Genomic DNA, 16,841 nt, shown 5'->3' with positions numbered 1-16,841 from the left:
GTACATACCTTGAAAGCCCTTAACACTTAGGTCCTGAATGCCTGAAGAAGTTCTTCTTCTTCTCCCAATCTGCCAGTGCTTTAATATCTTCTGCTGAAGACCTTTTTCAGGCGCTGCCTTTCTCACAGGTACTCTGTTGGATAACAAAGGAAAGTGCTTTTTTCCCCAGAAATGGTGCCCTGGTTACGAAACCTATAGCCCATCCTATTTTTCTAGATAAAAAGGTGTCAGAACTCACCACGAACATCTCCCTCATTCTCTCAGAATGGTAATGGTGCCCACTGGAGAGTTGCCAGAACCCAGCTGAGAGGTGCTGGTACTGGAACTGCCTATGGCGGCTTTGCTGGAGTCTAAGCTGTGTTCTTTATAGAGCAGGCTTCCTCAACCTCGGCCCTCCAGATGTTTTTTGGCCTACAAAGCCACTTCTGACCTCGGGAGGAGGTGGTGTTGCGGACATCACGCCCCCCCAACACACGCGCGGAGGCTGGCTCCCAGCCCCGCGCGATCTGGGGAATCCTTGGCCGCGTCATCCCCGGGCCAGCCAATCGGCCGGCCCAGGGGGTGTGGCTTGCCTCATTTAAGGGAAGCGCGGCCGAGAATCTCCCTCTTTGTTTCCCACCCACCCGCCCTTCAAGGTTCCTCTTTTGACCTTGCTATGGACCTCGGTTGGTCGCTGTTAAGGGGCCTGGTAGGAATTTTTTCCACTTGGCAAATTGGCACCGGCCATTTTGGTTTTTTGCCTACCTCGTAGCAAATCGTCACAACCTTCTCGGCTTTGACGGTTAGGTGTTGGTAGGGGTATTGTTATGTAGATGGGTTGGGGGGGAGGAGCGCCATCACCTCCCCCAAATATTGAAGGGTAGTCTGGTAAAGGATTCCGGGGGGCATTGTCTCGTCCAAAGCCTATGGAGGTCAGGGCCTAAAGCACGCCCCCGAGCGGTGACCCTGGGGGAGTGCCTTGTTGATGTGCATCAGCAAGACTCCCCCTGCTGGTGTTAACCCTTCCTGGTCTTCAAGCAAGCAGGCTGAAGCCGGATAGTCGATAGGACCAATGCCTAACCCAATACCGCTCATCACCTGTAACCAATAAAGTTGTGGTCTAATTTTAGCCATTAACCTAAATTACTGTGTCCTGTGTATTTATTTCTGCTGGTGGGAGGCAGGATCTCGCCACGCAACTCCCATGATCCCTAGCTAGCAGGACCAGTGGTCAGGGATGATGATGGGAATTGTAGTCTCAAAACATCTGGAGGGCCGAGGTTGAGGGAGCCTGTTTTAGAGCCATGAAAAAACGTTCGTATTCACATTTCAACTTGTTGCAATTTTAGTGGTTGAGCAGAGCAGGGGGGGAAGGGAGAACCGACCCAATACAGAGCAGTCGCCAAATCCCAAGCCCTGGCATGCATTGCTTAGCTCCTGGCTCTGAAAAGTGCCCTAGGTAATCTTTTGTTCCAAATCGGATTTGTTTTAGCCCGGTATTATGAAAAGGAGTAAGAAAGATCAGAACTAACACTGCAGACTTTGCCCCGAGACCAGGAAGAAGAGACGTTGGATGAAGATTGGAAGAAAATTTATAAAGAATTTTTTTTATTTGGGGAATTAGCCTAAAATCAATGAATATTAAGGAAAATGTTGGAATGAAACTATATGACTCTAGCAGAAATGATATTAGGGGTTATGTATATTTGAGTATTAAGATTCAAGCTTTAAGGTACTTTATGGTAAGATAAGGTTAAATAAATTAAGGTAATTTGAATAACAGAATATGGGGAAAGATGGAAAGGATTTGTTGAGTTAATTATTAGGTTAAATTGTTAAGATAAATTAACAAAAATTGAGAAAGATGGAAAGAATTTGCTGAAATAATTAATTAAACTAGAATACAAAAAGGGAGGTGTGAGGAGGTCAATGAAACAAGCAAATGGAAGTTAAAGATATGAAATTTTCCCCCTTTTTTATTTTGTTTTTTGTTTTGTTGTATTGGTGTATTGGTTTTTATGTTTTGCACTTTTTCTTCTTTTTTATGTATTGTAGTGTTGTTTTTTCTAGTTTTTCTTTTTTTCTATTACTCTGAAACTATGAATAAATATTATTTAAAAATAAATAAATAAACTCATTGCTGGCTATTAAACTAAAAACAACAACGAAAAAACAAAACAAAACACTGCAGACTTTGCTTCCCACTCACGCTCCCATAGCTTTGCTTGTCCATTGCTGTGCAAATGAGGTTCAGGCTCTAAGTTACAGACCCTTGCTGGTCTCTAAATCAAAATGTGCCATCCATTGTGCAAGGCTGCTGGCCTTTCCATGGCTGCTCAACACAACTTCTAGTAAAGGTAAAGGGACCCCTGACCATTATGTCCCGTCGTGGCCGACTCTGGGGTTGCGGCGCTCATCTCGCTTTATTGGCCGAGGGAGCCGGCGTACAGCTTCCGGGTCATGTGGCCAGCATGAATAAGCCGCTTCTGGCGAACCAGAACAGCGCACGGAAACACCGTTTACCTTCCTATTTATCTACTTGCACTTTGACGTGCTTTTGAACTGCTAGGTTGGCAGGAGCAGGGACCGAGCAACAGGAGCTCACCCCGTCGCGGGGATTTTAACCGCCGACCTTCTGATCGGCAAGTCCTAGGCTCTGTGGTTTAACCCACTGCGCCACCCACGTCCCCAACACAACTTCTAGCTGGCTGCAATTACTGATTGCTGTTGGGGATGCCTGAAGTGCCCACCTACATTGGTAGCTATCTCCCCTGTTTCTCATATATTCTAATTTCTAATTTACATTTCAAAATATTCATTTAAACAACCTTAAATCAATGACTTCCCTTCTTCTCTTTCCTTGGTTCATTTTGCATACCATACATCCCTGCATATTTTACATGAACTAAACCATTCAGTGATTCATTATTACATCCATCAAAACTCATTTACACTGTTGAATTTATCTTAATGCTACTAGCGTTTTTAAATGAACTCAATTTTCACCCATATACGCAGTTAACATTTTCCAGTCTTCTTTAAATGTATATTCTTCTTGTTCTCTTATTCTATGTATTAGGTCCACCAGCTGCACATATTCCATCAGTTTCAGTTGCCATTCTTCTTTGGTTGGGACCTTGCTCATTTTCCATTTTGGGGCTAACAAAACACGGGCTGCAGTTGTAGTATACATAAATAATCTTTTTTGGCGCCTGGGAATTTCCCTTTTTTGTTGGGGAGCATTCAGAGGGAAATTCCCCTGTTTCTCATGATGCCCAGATTTTATGCACCTGGGACGTTTTACAGGTTGTGGGGGAGAATGACAGCTGACAGTTACTACCGCAGCAAATGATAAGCCTCCCAACTCTGGGAAGAATGCTTCCTGAAGAACCATCCATTCCCTCTCAAATCTGTCAAATGCAAATTCCTCCATTTAGTTCAGCCCTAGCTGGTGAGCACATTTTAAACTGAGGGTGCTTCGAGCTCTGTGATTCTAGTCAGACAAATATTAACAACAACAACAAAAACAACAACAACAACTTCATGCAATTTTGTATTGACAACTTAAGTCCTTCTCACCTGCTATGTTAGCAGGTGCTGTGGAGGCCCCCATTTTGGCCTCCTCATGTTCATATTCTCCTCATTGTGGCCCATCTTGACGTATAAACTGAAAATATTTTTATGAAACGTTTTCAATAGACATATTTCAGCGTGTTCTTTAGATTCTTTCGCTCTGCAAATTAATAGACAAGAGAAAAGTAGATGAGTGTGTATGTAAGTAATCACTATTAGTTTATTGCTCTGATTGTGTGCTAAAGGGTGGTTTTCCTCTCAAGAGGGCCACTGCGCAATACTGCCCCATAATGTTAGCTGTTCCTGACCCCAAGCAGAATTCCAATAATAATAATAATAATAATAATAATAATAATAATAATAATAATTCATTTATACCCCGCCCATCTGGCTGGGTTACCCAAGCTACTCTGGGTAGCTTCCAAGACATAAAAACATAATAAAACATCAAATATTAATAGTAGCAATCTGATCCAATATAAAAGTCACAATAACTTTAAAATAAACAACTTATATCAGACAAAGCAACATTCAACAATCCGTCAGAATCAATAGTAAGCGGTAAAATTAAGCATCAGCAAATAATAATTAAACAGTTCGGCCACAATAAAGAATTACAAATCCATCATCAATAAAAGTAACAGCAAATCACAATGCATAAAATACCATGAAACATACAATACCATGTAAAAGGATCAAATTGAGAAACAAAAGAAGCACAAAAGAAGAAACAAAAGAACTTATAAAACTAATTAATAAATATCCCTGAACTCCTCTCTTCTCAGCTGCTGCTGCTGCTGTTGTTCTCAAAGTCATAGTCTGAGAAAGGCAAGGTGGGCCAAGGTAACACAATTGCGTGGACAGGCGGAGTCCCCCAAACGCTGGGCGGCCCCGTGTGGAATAACGACTCAAGACAACGTGCTATGAGATTAAAATTGGCCACAACTTTATTATGTTTCAGATGTGGGTAGACCTTGGCTCAGGCATTGGGCGTTATCCTTCCCAGTCCCTCCAGGGATCTGGGGAACATCAGGGTTATCCAGTGTGGGGGTGGGTGGGCTGGCTCTGGAGAACATATGTTCAAGCAGAGAGAACCCACCCCCCGTTATGCCGCCGTCACAAGGGAGAGCAATGACAACCTCTAGGCGTATGGCCAAAGCATACCCTTTAACGGGGAACCCTGGTATCGCTGCCACAAAGAAATGGGGGGGTGTGGGTCATTGCTACATGCCCACCCCCATTTAGGGAAGATAGACTAAAGGATTCCGCCCAAGGCCTGAAACTGCCAAAGTTGTGACGTTTTGCTACGGGAAAGGCAAACCTGCCAGTGCAGGGAAATTCCTTTCTGGCCCTTCAACAGTGATCTTGATGTAGCAGCACCTGTGTAACTCTGGAGAAAAGGTGAACCTGCAAAAGAAGTCTTAACTAAGGGTGGACAGGGCGGGAGAAGCTCTGGAGCCAACTGAGGATTCCCAGGTAAGATTCTCCCCCTATTGTGTGGACAGGTAGTCCCTCCCCCTACCTGGCCTGATCACCTTGGCAACGCCTCCCCAGGCGGGATTGGGCAACTGGCTGAGGTAGGCAGAGACCTCCAGGTATCCCACCTGGGGAAGGCGAAGCCAAGCCTGTGCTAATGGTGCCGCATAGGGTCCAAGGGGCTGCGTGCAACCACGCAAAGGGCGCCCCCATTTAATGTGGGGAGTGGTCATTGTTTGATGAGGAACAGAAAGTCTCTCTTCTCTCCTATGTATCTTGGGGGCGAATGTCCCAAACAGACCCAGGGGAAGAGCACTCTCTTCTGCTTCTCTGGATCAGTCCCTGGCCCCTCTTGAAAAATCATATGGAACATTTTTTTAATCCCAACATTGGCTGGGACAAAAGAGTGGCAGGGATGGGGGATCAAAAATATGGCGTTGTGTTTTTTGTTTTACTTTTTGCTTACAGGAAGAAAACTGTACAGGCATCTCCCCACTGCATTGTATTCATGCACAACCACACGTGGCGCCAGGAAATAGAATCATACCAGAAAATGGCAGGAGGAGAGCTGGAGAGGCCTTGTGGCTCATGTGGAGACCCTCCCCAGAGCCCAAAGAGGGCGCTAGTGAGGGAAGAAGAAACCTCAAAGAGACCTGAGGCATAGCGGGGCCTTGTTAAGATCGCAAAGCTGTCCTGCGTAACAGCAGCAGAGGAAGGCGCTTTCCTGAGCATCCTCCATCCTCCAGACCGTCCCAGAGCTTCAACTCTAGATATTTTGGTCTGGACTGGAGAGGGAACTGGAGGGCAGGGGGGAAATAGGTATTTAGCGGCTGCCTCCTAGATTATGGGATTTCACTTATGCTCACAGCAGCCTGGAAAACAACACCTCCATAAGTGAGGAAACACCTGTAAATGGCTAAAATGTGAAGGCTTTGCTTGCTACCGAGTGGGTGACACCGTCCTAAGAAAAGATTTACCCTAGATTTACCTATGGGTTCCATGCAAGCATGGGTACCATGGGGACGTGGGTGGCACTGTGGTCTAAACCACTGAGCCTAGGGCTTGCCGATCAGAAGGTTGGCGGTTTGAATCCCCACAACGGGGTGAGCTCTCGGTCCCTGCTCCTGCCAACCTAGCAGTTCAAAAGCACGTCAAAGTGCAAGTAGATAAATAGGTACCACTCCAGCGGGAAGGTAAACGGCGTTTCCGTGCGCTGCTCTGGTTTCACCAGAAGCGGCTTAGTCATGCTGGCCACATGACCCAGAAAAACTGTCTGCGGACAAATGTTGGCTCCCTCGGCTTGTAAAGTGAGATGAGTGCCGCAACCCTAGAGTCGTTCGCGACTGGATTTAACTGTCAGAGGTCCTTTACCTTTACCATGCAAGCATTTGCACAAAGCAGCGCTTGGAAACATACCTAAATTCCAACCTGCAATCTCTTATATACTCAGATCTGTGCCATGCATTCGTATGTTTACTCGAGAATTACGTTCTACTCTGTTCAAGGTGGAGGGGCTTGCTTCATAGTACAGTCATACCTCGGGTTACAGACACTTCAGGTTGCGCGTTTTCGGGTTACGGATGCGCCAAAACCCAGAAGTACTGGAACGGGTTACTTCTGGGTTTCGGTGCTTCCGCATGCGCAGAAGTGCTGAATCGTGCCCTGCGTGTGCAGAGACGCGCCGCTGTGGGTTGCGAATGTGCCTCCTGCACAGATCACATACACAACCCGAGCGTCCACTGTACTTGTGCTTGGAATATCCAGTGATTGAATCTGGATAGCTTGAAGTATATAAGCGCTATCAACAAGAATACAGCAATAATCAATGGAGAAATGCAAATAAAGTCAACACTTTGGCTATGCTTTGCTTCTAACATCACCATCACTGGCTTTCCCTGTCTGCTAGGGTAGCCATTGATGCATCGCTAGAGGAGAGGAAAGGGACGTGGGTGGCGCTGTGGGCTAAACCACAGAGCCTAGGACTTGCCGATCAGAAGGTCGGCGGTTCGAATCCCTGCGATGGGGTGAGCTCCCATTGCTCGGTCCCCGCTCCTGCCAACCTAGCAGTTCAAAAGCACGTCAAAGTGCAAGTAGATAAATAGGTACCACTCTGGCGGGAAGGTAAACAGCGTTTCCGTGCGCTGCTCTGGTTCGCCAGAAGCGGCTTAGTCATGCTGGCCACATGACCTGGAAGCTGTACACCGGCTCCCTCGGCCAATAAAGCGAGATGAGCGCCGCAACCCCAGAGTTGGTCACGACTGGACCTAATGGTCAGGGGTCCCTTTAATTTTACATTTAGAGTAGAGGAGAAAATGCAGCAGATTTGCATATGCTAATTTAAATGTGTATATGCAAACTTGGAAATAATGGGTGGCATTCAGATGAATTTGCTGTCACTTTGTTGGCACTGCAGGCTTTCTGATGGAGAAGCCGGTATTCATTTCCTTGCTAGATTGGATGAACTGTCTTTCTCTGCCCAAAAGGGCAAGTCAAACCCGACAGAATAAACTACAAAAGTATCAAAATTAGCTGGGGGAAAGGCAGTGGTGGTATAATCACGTCCGCCAAGAGGGGGAATTTTGTTCTCTTTCCAGGTTTGGCGTTTTCAGGTACCTTTAGAGCACATTTTTATTGAAACGTGGAACTGCAAGAATAGGGGGTGGGGAACCAGTTGCTGTCTATATGTTGTTTTGCTCTATGGGATCATGGGAGCTGCAGTTCCACAACAGATCCCTGAGCTGGACTGATGATCACAGAATCATAGAACTGGAAGGGGTCACAAGGGTCATCTAGTCCAACCACCTTCAAGACAGGAATCTTTCACCCAACCTGAGGTTCGAACCCATGACCCAGAGATTAAGGGGTCTCATGCTTTACCAGTTGAGCTATCTGTATGATTCCACACTGAACTCTGAATCTTTGGAGAAATCTCCACTCTATGGCTATTTCACAAGAACTTGGTACACTTTTGTTATAAAGTATTATCTTTTACAAAACTGATCGTAAAGCTGCTGAGTGCGATCTTGTGCCTGTCTAAGCAGAGATGAAATCAGTAAATTAAATATTCGGACATTATCAGAACACCAGATTTACGGACTAGCTCTGTTCTGCCTGAACATTCAATTCATTTTGAAACCACTATGATCAGCCCCAGGCAGCAATGTCTGAGGGCTGATCAAAGTCACAGTACAAAATTTCTGGTTTGTGCTGACTGCCCCCTGCCCCCAAACCTCTAGATGCTTGGCGATTTGGATGTTCTAAGCTGAAAATATGAGGAAACGTGATTGGAAAAATTGAAAATAAAACACAGCAAGTGTTTCTATATCAGTACTCAACCACCTGGCGTGCTCTGGTCCATGGGGTCATGAAGAGTCGGACACGACTAAACGACTGAACAACAAACAACACTCAACCACAGAATGAAGGACAGAGGAATTCATATCCCAGAGCTTTCGTTTAGCACCTCAAGGAGTGGCATTCATGGGTTGGTTCTCAGGGCAAAACCTACCCCACCCTTAGGTTTAGGGTTTATTTGTCTCCCACAAATAGCTTGGGGGGGGAAGGCTTAAACCTTTGCCCCAATCCAAACTGGATCCCAGTGAAACAAATGGGATCTTTTTTGTGGCAGAGCCAATCCAGATCAGGTCCACACTAGGCGGTAAATGGTTTAAGCCCCTTAACTCCCACACCCCATGCTAAAGCAGGGTTGAGAAACTTTTCCTATACAGTGGTACCTTGGGTTAAGTACTTAATTTGTTCTGGAGGTCCGTTCTTAACCTGAAGCACCACTTTAGCTAATGGGGCCTCCTGCTGCTGCCACGCCACCAGAGCACGATTTCTGTTCTCATCCTGAAGCAAAGATCTTAACCCGAGGTACTATTTCTGGGTTAACGGAGTCTGTAACCTGAAACGTTTGTAACCTGAAGCGTATGTAACCCGAGGTACCACTGTAGTCTCTTTTTCATCCACCCCCCCATTCATCTACACCCACATATATCCATTCTCTTTTAACATACAACCATTCTTTAATTCCTATGCATTCGTTCATCCCCCCCCCCGTCTTGCACATAGCAATGAGGGTTTGAATGTGTGTGTGTGTGTGTGTGTGTGTGTGTGAAGAATTTTTAAAAGGAATGGGGAAAATTCATAAAGTATTTAAGAGAACACTGTAAACAACTAAAAACATTGGCAGGATTTGAGTGATGCTTGTAATGTATGAAAAACTATGGGAAAACAGACTATTATTTTTTTTTAACAAATTAGAGAACATAAGATAAGCAGCTGAGGGGGAAAAAAGATTGATAATGGTAGCCATGGAAGGGCAGAGGGAAGTCGAAGGATTCAGAGAATCCTAAACGAAGGGTGTGTTTGAATTTAAATTTGTTATGTAAAATTTAGTAAAAAATATATTTAAAAGAAAAGAAAAGAATAAACTGCCTCGGTCCAGTATACCTGAAGGAGCGTCTCCACCCCCATCGTTCTGCCCAGACACTGAGATCCAGTGCCAAGGGCCTTCTGGTGGTTCCCTCCCTGCGAGAAGCCAAGTTACAGGGAACCAGGCAGAGGGCCTTCTCGGTAGTGGCACCCGCCCTGTGGAACACCCTCTCACCAAATGTCAAAGAGAAAAGCAACTATCAGACTTTTAGAAGACACCTGAAGGCAGCACTGTTTAGGGAAGCTTTTAATGTTTGATGCATTACTGTATTTTAATATTTTGTTGGAAGCCACCCAGAGTGGCTGGGGAAGCCCGACCAGATGGACGGGGTATAATACACACACACACACACGCGGAGGGGAGGGTTATCCTTCCTAGCCAAGCCCCAATATTCTGTCACCATGAACACCAACCCCCACATGTTAGTTGAGCTGATGTTGGGGGGTGTTTCTTTAAAATAAAAGTTCTGATTCTTTAATTCTGTTTTCTTGGGCCGGGGGGCAGAGAGCCAACGACTCTATGAACATAGCAAGCATAATTGGCCATCCTTTTGTCCCATGCTGAAAATAGATGGAAAACGTGTTAGGTTTGCTATAGATTTATCATGAAATGCATCCCCATAATTTCCCCTAATTAAATTTATATTTTATACCTTTATTTTTTCCATTCAACATGACCAAGTATTTTCTTTGCCTCGAGGAGCAAAAAATAAAATAAAATAATGGTTGGCTCTTTTTGGATCTTACATTCATTAAGGTTATTTTCATGCACTCAGCCATTGTAATCCTACTGATAAGCCCCAATTGACCCTTCCCTTCACATTTTGGGATTAATGGAGCAATTAAATACTGAGGGGGCACTGCCAGCTGAGAGAGAAGCTCACTGCTGGAGGCCTCCCCAGTGCCATTTTGCCAGTGGGCTTCGGTTGGTGTTAAGACTATGATGGGGGAAGCTATGAATCCACAGGACCCCATGTCCTTTTGACACACACTCCCAAAGGCCCTAAAACTACAGCAGCCCTAGAGCTGGCGTATTTAGTATCCTCCCATTGACCACAATGAGAGGACAAAAATAAGAATACTCCAGCTCTTACACTCACTTGCACACAGACCATAGCTGTCAAGCCTCCCTTATTTGGCAGGACAGTCCCTTATCCCAGCACCGTGTCCCGCTGCTGTCCCTTATTGATGATGTCCCTTAAATTTCCCAGGTTTCAAAGGAAGCAGCTCCTCTCCCTCCCTCCCTGCTGGCCAGGGAGGAGGGAGGCTCCAACTGTGTTGCTTGGCTGCGTTGCTCACCCAATAAGGAGTCTAAGAACGACTGGGGGGTGGAGCTTGCATGCCTTGTGCCGATCAAATCGGCTGCGTTGCCTGGTGACTTGCCTTTGCTCAGCGCTTCCCAGCAGAGAGGTGATGGTGGTTTTCCTTGAGGCTTCGTTTGGCTGCTGGCTGGGCTTTCTGCCTTTGGCTTGGAGGGGCTCAGAAGTTGAACATACCTGTGCTTGGAAAATCCCTTATTTTGGCTTCTGGTCCCTTATTTTCGAGGCTGCTGGTCCCTTATTTTCAAATCTGTAAGTTGACAGCTATGACACAGACGTTCGGGCACACACTGCTGTGCTCCCCTCAGGTAGGTAAAGTTCCACTGTAATTTACAGAACAACTCGAACCCAAGATCCACTGCGAAGAGAGAGTTTGGATTTGGCAGATCTTGGGGTCTCAGCTGGGGCCATGTCAGTGTAAGTCCCTGACCCTGGCTTAGCTGAGACTCAGCCAGTAGAACTTTCATACCCTCCAAGAGTGAAGTTTTGAGTGGCCGTGGCTAAAGACTACCCGCTGTAGCGCTAGCCAATAAAAAGGGGAGTTTGCTGTGATGGAGCGCCAGCTTCTGCCAATGGAGACGCAAGAGGAGGGTGGTACTCCTTAAAAAGTCATAGGTAAAGGGACCCCTGACCATTAGGTCCAGTCGTGACCGACTCTGGGGTTGTGGCGCTCGTCTCGCTTTATTGGCCGAGGGAGCTGGCATTTGTCCGCAGACAGCTTCCGGGTCATGTGGCCAGCATGACTAAGCCGCTTCTGGTGAACCAGAGCAGCTCACGAAAACGCCGTTTACCTTGCTGCTGGAGCGGTACCTATTTATCTACTTGTACTATGATGTGCTTTCGAACTGCTAGGTTGGCAGGAGCAGGGACCGAGCAATGGGAGCTCACCCCGTCGCAGGAATTCGAACCACCGATATTCTGATCGGCAAGCCCTAGTCTCTGTGGTTTAACCCACAGCATCAAAACAAACTCAACTGATGCTGCCGCTGCCAACGTACTTCTGGCAGTTCCCTCGCTGCGAGAAGCGAGGTTACAGGGAACCAGGCAGAGGGCCTTCTCGGTAGTGGCGCCTGCCCTTTGGAACGCCCTCCCAGCAGATGTCAAGGCAATAAATAACTATTTTACTTTTAGAAGACAACTGAAGGTGGCCCTGTTTAGGGAAGTTTTTAATGTCTGATGCTGTATTGTTTTTAATATTCTGTTGGAAGCCGCCCAGAGTGGGTGGGGTAAATATAATATAATAAATAAATAAATAAATAAATAAATAAATAATTTAAATTATTATATCAACTGGAAAACTGCGGTGGAAGGAGATACACAGGGGTAAAGGAAAGAGAGCATCTTTTGGTTCCCCTTCTTGGTGCCACACTCTGGTGTGAGCCAACTGACTTGGAACCAAAAAACGTGTTTCTTTGGGTCCCCATCTCTGGCATGGCCAGAGCGCCGGAGCCCAAACGGGACATTCAGGATTGGGATCAGAAGCCAGGAAGGCTTCCCTTAATCGGGAATGTCCTGCTTAAAATGGGACAATTGCGCAGTGTGCCCTTTCAACTCCGCCATGCAACCTGGCAACCCAGCAGAATTTAGCCAGCCAAAACAGTGCTGCATGTCAAATTCCTTCAGATTCCTTCTAAATTAAGATTACCAGATTTTTTTCAATGAATCCGGGGACACTTTTCAACTTCAGTGGAACACTGATTTGTAAATCCGGGGACTGTCCCCAGGAAACGGGGACATCTGGTAACCTTATTCCCATTCCTTATTTGGAATGGGGTGAATTACACCAGCATAATTTGCACTGGCTTTCTGTAGTAGGATCATAGGCGCCGACTCCATGGGGCCTGAGGGGGCTCGAGCCCCCTCAAAAATTTTTTTTGGGGGGCTCAGCCCCCCCAATAATCTCGGGCGCCCTTCCAGCAGAGCGCCGCCGCCGTCCCCCGCCTCCTCCCCACCTGCTCCCTTGCCAGCCAGCCAGTCAGCCGCGCGCCCTAGTCGGAGAGCCCCGGCCGTCCCCCGCGAGATTAGGGAATCCCCGGGGGCAGGGGCTCCTGCCTCGCTGCTTCGCAGCACCACCGCCACTCCCAAGGCACTGCCGGTTTCAGCCCCCGCGAGAACAGGGGAATCCCGACCGGCCACACTGGCTGGGGGGGGCGTGGCTTGCCCTATTTAGGGCCCGAGCGGAGGGGGCTCGGCCTCTCTTCTCCGGCTAGCCCCACGTTTCCCGCATATCAGCTGTTCCGGAGCTGATTAATAGGCGCAGCACGCTCTCCCCTATTCGCTCACGAGGGGGCGGCGCCACTTTATTTGCATATTCATGAGCTTATTTATTATTCATGAGCTTTCCCGGGCCCCCCCAATATTTTTTATAAGTCCGCGTCCCTGAGTAGGATTGCTCTGTTATTCTGTCTGCTAGCATAGATTATTATATATATTTTATAACCTTGACCCAATAATAAAATGGAACCAAACAACATAGTTAAATTAAGATCTTTATCTTTTTTAATGTATTAATATTGCACCCATCTCATTCCATGTCTTACTAGGGAAATTAGAAGTTAAACAGCAATAATTAAACAGCTGAAACAAAGGAGGTGAATAACTCATTTGAAAAGGTTTTTATAAAATTCTGCATTTAATCTATCTGAACCAGAAGCCATAATGATATTTACTCTTCTGTATATTTTGCATTTACTTATTTTGCTTTTTTTGGAGGGTATATTAATATACTTTTTAAAAATCGCTTCTTTTTGAAATGAATAGGTGTCCTGGACCCAGCACAAACTTGAGCTTGGCAGCTCATAGGAGGCCAGTGCAGATTTTTCAAGATGCTGGAAACAAATAATGACCGCTCTCCACATTAAACGGGGGGCACCTTTGTGTGGTGTGTGAAGCCCCCTGGACCCTATGCGGTTCCCATTAGCACAGGCTTGGCTTTGCCTTCACCAGGTGGGATACCTGGAGGTCTCTGTCTCAGCCAGTTGCCCAATCCCGCCTGGGGAGGCGTTGCCAAGGAGACCAGGCCAGGTAGGGGAGGGACCACCCTGCCCACACAATAGGGGGAGAATCTTACCTGGGAATTGTCAGTTGGCTCCAGAGCTTCGCCTGCCCTGTCCACCCTTAGTTAAGACTTCTTTTGCAGGTTCACCTTTTCTCCACAGGTACGTAGGCGCTGCTAAGTCAGGTTCGCTGTTGAAGGGCCAGAAATGAATTTCCCTGCATTGGCAGGTTTGCCTTTCCCATAGCAAAACGTCACAACTTTGGCAGTTTCAGGCCTTGGGCGGAATCCTTTAGTCTATCTTCCCTAAATGGGAGTGGATGTGTAGCAGTGACCCACCCCCCTCCTCTTTGTGGCAGCGACCACAGGGTTCCCCGTTAAAGGGGTTGTTTTGAGGGGAGGCATTGGCCATACGCCTAGAGGTTGTCATTGCTCTCCCCTGCGACGGTGGCGTAACGGGGGGTGGGCTCTCTCTGCTTGAACATATGTTCTCCAGAGCCAGCCCCCCTCCCCCCAGATAACCCTGATGTTCCCCAGATCCATAGCTGTCAACTTACAGATTTGAAAATAAGGGACCAGCAGCCTCGAAAATAAGGGATCAGCAGCCAAAATAAGGGATTTTCCAAGCACAGGTATGTTCAACTTCTGAGCAGTAGAAAGCCCAGCCAGCAGCCAAACGAAGCCTCAAGCGGTGGTTCCCACAGTGCAGGAACCCAGCAAAGGGGATGCAGCAAGGAAACCACCGTCACCTCTCCGCTGGGAAGCGCTGAGCAAAGGTGAGTCCTCAGGCAATGTGGCTGATTTGATCGGCACAAGGCATGCAAGCTCCACCCCCCAGTCATTCTTAGACTACTTATTGGGTGAGCAACACAGCCAAGCAACACAGTTGGAGCCTCCCTCCTCCCTGGCCAGCAGGGAGGGAGAGGAGCTGCTTCCTTTGAAACCCGGGAAATTTAAGGGACATCATCAATAAGGGACAGCAGCGGGACATGGCGCCGGGATAAGGGAGTTTCCCACCAAATAAGGGACGGTTGATAGCTATGCCCAGATCTCCAGTGGGGGACTGGGAGGGATAACCCTGATGTTCCCCAGATCCCTGGAGGGACTGGGAAGGATAACGCCCAATGCCTGAGCCAAGGTCTACCCGCATCTGAAACATAATAAAGTTGTGGCCAATTTTAATCTCATAGCACGTTGTCTTGAGTCGTTATTCCACTCGGGCGCCGCCCAGGGTTTGGAGGACTCCGCCTGTCCACGCAATATCTCAAAGTCACAAGTTCCCTACCCTTGGTTTCTTGTGCCATAAAAGAACAACAAATACACCCATCTTGTTCTATTCTCTTCTCAGAATCAGTTTTGAGAGACCAATTGCTTCTGGTTCTAAAATTTTATTTTCTCTCTCCTATGTACCTATGAAGACAATGAGTGTCAACAGTGTACCTTGCTCCCAATTCCCTGCTAACCCCCCCCAGCTTTATACAATGAAATTTTCTGAAATGTACCCCACAATGTTAAGTTGTGGGTGAACATATCAGACGACACAGCAATTCTTCAAACAGCTCTTGTTTATTTACAGGCCAGAACAGAACTGAACTGAAGGGTTCAGCCAGCCTGCTCATATAGAGCTCCACTACAATGCAAATGTAACACTTTCTGTAACTATCCAATCACTGAACGTCACTTTCAATCCCTTATTTGCATATGTGGACCTGAGCGAAAACTATCTACAGTACAGTACATACGCTTCAGGTTACAGACTCCGCTGACCCAGAAATAGTGCTTCAGGTTAAGAACTTTGCTTCAGGTTGAGAACAGAAATCATGCCTTGGTGGCGCAGCAGCAGCAGGAGGCCCCATTAGCTAAAGTGGTGCTTCAGGTTAAGAACAGTTTCAGGTTAAGTACAGACCTCCGGGATGAATTAAATACTTAACCTGAGGTACCACTGTATCCCCCTGCTGGCCTAGGGTGAGAACTTCAGTACATAACACACAAGGTCAGAGTGGACTCGCTTTATCACCAGGCCTCCATCTCCCAGCCCACAAAGTCAATCTGGCAAACCACAACGTTTGGTGGTATCAAAGGCTGCTGGGAGATTAAGGAGAATCGACGCAAACCTATTCCGCGCTGTTCCTTTCCAGAAACAAGTTACCTGTCAGAGCAACCAAGGCGAAAATCAGGCCTCAACCCAGGTTGAAATGGGCATTGATAATCCACTTCTGCCAAGTGCTTCTAGAGCTGGCCAGCCACCAGTTGTCAATCACTGTCAACAATAGGCTGCTGTAACATTACAAGCTGCTGGGTGTCTGTTATGTATCAGAGAAGCCAAACCCAGCATGAGGACAGAGCGAGCAGAATAAACAGCACCTGCTGCACTGCTATTTGTCATGCAGACACCCTATTGGGCAAGAAGGCTGTCACCCCCCTCCATTTGCAGAATCCACCTTTCTCAATAGAGATTCGCAAGTGGTGCCATTTTAGGGATGTATTCATCCATGTATGAAAATATCCAGCTTGCTGGAATTTGGCAAGTTGCTGCCGTGCTAAAACCTGCCCTCCAATTTGCCACAAATTTTATTCAGTGGCAAAAGAGACCTGCCTTTTTCACAGGGCGCCTTAGAATTTATTTCTAACATCGGTTGGTTGCAGGGTTGAGCCTACTTTATCATTTCAGGGGGGCAAGTTTGGTATATGCATTTTTCTTCCTATTAGACATTTCTTCAACACACAGCAGCCTCCCCAGCTGCCCGAACTTCCTGATTTTTTTTTTAAAAAGTCATGATTTATTCCCTTGGGTTGTTATGGAAGTGTGGGAGGCTGAATTTGTTTTTAAGGGAAGTGCTTCCTTTTACTTTTCTGCACTGATTTCTTTACAAGTAAGAAGAATTCTCTTAAAAACAAAAACAAGCTGTAGCCCGATACAGACTAGACAGCATCCCTAGCTTCTGCACTTACAGGTGAAGGAAGGTGAGGACAGGTGACCCCACCTAGGCCCAAAGTCACCCCCCCCAAGCAGGCTCAAAGCTTCTCAAAATCATTTTCTCAGCAGCTAAGCATCTGCTCATTTG

General features: G+C 46.8%; 1 protein-coding gene and 1 long non-coding RNA gene across 3 annotated transcripts in view; both read right to left on the bottom strand.

Moving 5' to 3' along the window:
- Window positions 1–8,845, bottom strand: part of LOC309532741 — a 146,780-nt gene extending 137,935 nt beyond the window's left edge. The window contains exons 1-2 of the long non-coding RNA XR_014219996.1: window positions 8,445–8,845; window positions 7,322–8,367 (exon numbers count right to left, since the gene is read on the bottom strand). This is a non-coding gene — a long non-coding RNA (uncharacterized lncRNA). The remainder of the gene's footprint in view (window positions 1–7,321; window positions 8,368–8,444) is intronic.
- LOC309532593 (cardiac-enriched FHL2-interacting protein) overlaps window positions 1–16,841 on the bottom strand; it is a 36,650-nt gene that overhangs the window by 7,549 nt on the left and 12,260 nt on the right. Inside the window, exons 2-3 of one of the 2 annotated variants that reach the window (XM_082223047.1) lie at window positions 3,559–3,712; window positions 9–133 (exon numbers count right to left, since the gene is read on the bottom strand). The gene's annotated coding sequence lies outside the window, so the exon portion shown is untranslated. The remainder of the gene's footprint in view (window positions 1–8; window positions 134–3,558; window positions 3,713–16,841) is intronic. The other variant, XM_082223048.1, reaches the window with a different exon arrangement.

Source organism: Podarcis vaucheri (assembly GCF_965113315.1).
Source record: "Podarcis vaucheri genome assembly, chromosome: 5".
Taxonomy (NCBI): domain Eukaryota; kingdom Metazoa; phylum Chordata; class Lepidosauria; order Squamata; family Lacertidae; genus Podarcis; species Podarcis vaucheri.
This window is presented reverse-complemented; position numbering and strand designations above follow the sequence as displayed.